Source organism: Caloenas nicobarica, chromosome 3 (genome assembly GCF_036013445.1).
Source record: "Caloenas nicobarica isolate bCalNic1 chromosome 3, bCalNic1.hap1, whole genome shotgun sequence".
Taxonomy (NCBI): Eukaryota; Metazoa; Chordata; class Aves; order Columbiformes; family Columbidae; genus Caloenas; species Caloenas nicobarica.
In genome coordinates, this window is record NC_088247.1 from 13,686,520 (window position 1) to 13,691,344 (window position 4,825).

A 4,825-nucleotide genomic window follows, 5' to 3' on the forward strand; every position below is an offset into this window, starting at 1 on the left:
CATGATCTCAGAAAATCCCAAGAGTCTGGGAAAGAGCAACCGCAAGAGATCCTTCAGCCCTACATGTAGCAACTGCAAAGGAAACCGGAACCTTTTTCACAAGTCCCTGTTCCTTAACTAGACCCTGAAACTCTGTGGCAAAGTCATAATTAACTCACAGTCCCAAGGTGCTATCTCAGACTTAAGTCACAGCTTCTGGAAAGAACTGACTCAGCCAATAAAAATTAACAGAATTGAAAAACTTTCTCCCAAGGAATAATTCAGAGCCATTAGACGATTATTTCAGTGGTCCAGATGGGTTAGTTCTCTCACAAAGCTTGAGCCTATTATTTGAACAAAAGCCACAGAGTCAGAGAAGTCTTGAAATCTCCTAAGCATTCTAAAACGAGCCCTCACTATACCTTGTAGCAAAACAACCAGCCTCACAGTTTCTGAGGCTCCAACATCTTCTCAAGTTAATGTATCATCTCTGACTTGGAAGACACAAGTGACAGCCAAGAAACAACAGCAGTTATATTCTTGTTTCCACCTTCCCTTTATTTGACATGGTCATGGACAAGACAGCAGCATTCACATTCCATCTCCGATGAATGACCTTCTGCTGCTCATGGTCACCTGTGAGCAGCAGGGACCTTTCCTGCAAGCTCAGTACCACATTTCAACATCTTCACATATTTTGTTCTGATGGCAGTGAAGAAACAAGTGAAGTCCCACTGCACTGGATGCAACGAAAACCCAAGAAATCAGGGAGGCACAGATTTCTGGGGCAGCAGTTCACTAACAGCACTTGAGACAATACACAGTACTGGGACAGAAGCACCTTATGCTTACCAGCAATATAGATTCCTTTGTCATTTGTTTATAGCCTGTCTTAATTTCCTCATTGCAGATATCCTACTATCTGAAATAAATTAATTGATAGCAGCAGCTGAAATTTTCCTTAGAGTTTTTTCCTGTTTGATCTGGGCATGGGAAAAAACCAGACAACAGGAGGGTATTTTGGAAACACTGTTATGTGCAAGGGGAGGTTGTTCTTTGTTTTCATAAGTGATATGAATTCCCACTGATAGATCTATATGGGAGGTATATCCTTTACATTTATATGAGTTGGAGCCTTCTACATACAGCTGTAGTCATACCTGTAAACAAAGTACTTTTCCAAACTGTACAATTGTTCTTTCCATATCTATAAATTCAAAGAAATGTATCAGATCTATATATTTAATATATATTCTATATTTCCAAAACCTTTCCTGATAAATTGAATACAATACTACACTGTAAAAGCAGTTGTTAGGGAACAGTAGTAGGAGAACTGAACATTTCTAAATAAGTATTAAAATTAATCAGTAACAGAGGTTAATATCAGAGCATTTACACTCAGCTAAGCTAATATAATGAAATGTTCCTATTCTTGTGTCTAGACCAACCATGAATAATAGGTTTTAACTAGTCCTCACCACTTTTAGCCAGTGCTTAAAATTTTAGCTTGTTTTTTCTGTAGTAAATAGCTATCAAATATTTCTTTGTGATGTTTCATTTTAGTTGTATTTATTAATTGTTTAGACAATTGCAATTGTAAATGGCATGCTTCACTGATTCTCTAATTAGGAAGTCTGAATTTGAAATAATTTATTAGGTCTTAATTTATGTGCTGTGAAATCTGTTAGATCATTTGCTAGTCAGTATGTTGTCTAGAATAAAGGCATTTCTACAAAGGGAATTTAGGGTGAGGGTCACCAGCATAATCAGAAACATACTCAGTCTAGCCTCCAGCTAAAGATTATATGCTTTTAAGTGTATTTCTGTTTTGCAAAATGGCCTTTTGAAGACTCAGCCATTTCAACAAAATTCTTTTTTTTTTTCTATATAAAAAGAGAAAGAGCAATTATTTTGCACTGCTGTTTGACTTCCCACCGCCACCACCCTTTCTCCTAGATATAGATGACCCAGCTGATCAAGTGTGAGAAGTACATAGAAGTTCTCTGCACCGACTTGTCTGAACCTCTAGAATGAAATCTTCAAAGTTAGGAGCAAAAGTTGGCATTAAAACTAAGCAGGGATTTGATTAAAGATTTGGATTTAGCAGCACAATAAATTGAGCCAAATAAACTCTTGCCTCACACAAAGGCACACTTATGTTTTCCACAATGTAGGGAAGGAAGTGACATTGGTTGGCTTTCAATTGTAATTTATCATATTCATCCATATGCTTATTACAATACAGAGGATTTGTCAGTATGTCCATTATAAAAACAGAACTGGGGCTTTTTTGTTGCTAAGTTCAGCTGTTACAAATGATATTTGACTGAAGTCTCAAAGCTTGTCTGCATGTACATGCCACTCTGAAATTGAAACCTTATACTCTGAATGTCTTTAGCAATGTACACATAGGGGGCTTTAGGGAAAAAGGTGGGGCTGCTGAATACATTGCTTTGGGCAGGATTTATCTGACCAAATAAATATGTCTATATATGAATATAGACATGTGTAGAAGTCTATATTGTAGACTTACGTAGAAGTCCACATGTAGATGTCAGTATTTCAATTAATCGCATGGCCTACATAGCCAAAAGAGAAAAGAAGTGTGATTCATTTTAACCCAAAGACATCAACTATAGAGTAAGATAAATCATGCCATAGGCGCACATCAGAGTACATGTAAGAAGGGACTTAAAGGTGCCCAAGTTGTAGTCATCTAAAGTGAGGTGAGATGATTAATTTCACCCCCATCAGCATGGTAGACTGGAATGACCTGAAGCTTAATGCTCTCAAGGTATTTCTTTTATGCTAGTAATGACCTCTTTAGGATTTTTTTTCCATTGTTAATGACTTCTCGTTTAATAGTCAACGAACTTATTTTCTATTAATCTCATCTACAAATATTCTGTCTCTGGACAAGGATGGAACTTACCACACTTGGATCTATGACCATGGTCTTGAAATGTGTGTATTCAGCTTCACTATCTTCAGTATAAATAATAAACTTAAAATACAGAACAAAGGAAAGACAACAGTCTGAGTCTCTCACTCTTTTTTTTTTTTCTTTCCAAAAGTAGCTCTTCACATACTTACACTCATGACCTACTCAACCTTCCTTTACTCCATAGCACATATCCAGAAGAAACTCCTAATGGACACCAACTATCCAGGGATGTCAGTGCTTTAATAAGAAGTGAAGAACAGATTGTTTTTTGTCAAGTCTTTTCCCTGAGCATGGAGATAGTTAAAAATAACTGTAGTGGAATATTAGGAAAAGGAAGAAATGTGCATAATAGAAACACAGTAGGGTAAAAAGCAGAATGAAAGATAAGTTATAAACATGTAAAGAATAATTTTAAATGGGAAATGTAAGGAATATTTTAAAACATTTATTTGAATTTTATTTGTGTAGTAATTTAAAATTTCCATTGAATGCAATTCAGCTCTTGGTTTACATTGATAGGTTCTACTGAAACTAGTGAGATAATAATGAAAAGCATAACTTCACTCAACTAAATGAGATGGTTTTTGGTTTTGTGCAATCTGCAAAGAGTTAACTCTTTTACTATAGGACCTCTAAGATTAGTTCCTGAAAAGATATCTGAAAAGGCAAGCACAGGAGAGACATTAATAAGTACAAAGACAACCATTCTTTACATCATCTGAGTCCAAAAATTTACTTTATCAGAATAGCAAAAGTGGCAGAAAAGACATGGATTGCTGGTAACAGTTGTCAGAACTGTCCTTTTGGACCCTGTGAATCACAGGCAAATTTCATTCCATAATTTTATAAGTCATTCCTTAGAGAATCATGACTTATTCTTCTTTTGCCATCACATCTCTTTTAATCTTACCTTCTTTAAGAACATCTAAGCAAAGCTATCTACACAATACCAAAAGCTGAAGCAACAGTATGGATTACCTCAGGGCCAACAAAAATCGTTATTATTTCTTTTACATGCTTGCTCTTATTCTCTACTTGACTTGCTGCTTTCTACTCTGTTACTATATTACCTGGATTCCCAGGAGTTTTCCACCTCTCAGCCAATAATCCTTACGGAGGAGGAGGAAGAGGGAGTGTTACATGTCTGTGAGAACCTTTGCAGTTTGTTGCCACTGAGTGAATTGGAACAATTTAGCTTTGAGGAAGTGATTTATACACATGCATCCATCACACATAACCTGCTCTGCTCTGTTAACTCTCTGTTTGATCTCTGGAGGATTGAGTAGATTAGGGAGGGTCTTCACACGGAGGTTTCATTAACAGCCGATCGGTTAACCTGGCATGACTCCTGTTTGTGCATTTGGATACTTTAAAGCTGGAAGAAAAAGGAGGAAAAAAAAATTGTTAATTGGTATCATTATTTCCCAGTTCAGGAAACACCAATCATGCTGTGAGAGGGATTTTTCTTCCCATTTCCTTGATTTTTTTTTTCTTTAACCAGTGTAGAAAACAGAACTGAGAGTTACAGTTTAAGCCATTCAAAAACACTGATCACAGTATGTGAATTCTGGCAGTATGAAGTACATCAGTAATCAAAGGGCACATTAAATATCCAACCATAAGCCATGAAAACTTGGATATTACAATCCAGCTTAATGAGGTAGGGAATGTGGGCCAAGTGGTTGCACTTTTAAAATATACCATATGAATGGGTCTGTGCCTATTATCACCTGTTTGTCTTTTTGGAGGGGGAAGGGGAAATCTGATCAAATCAAATGGTTGATAGTATCATAAAACAAAGTTAAACAACAAAGTCAGTATCATATAACAATATGACTATTATTGTTATCCATGGAAAATTTTGAGATATTAGCGGCATATGGTTTTGGAACAGAATAA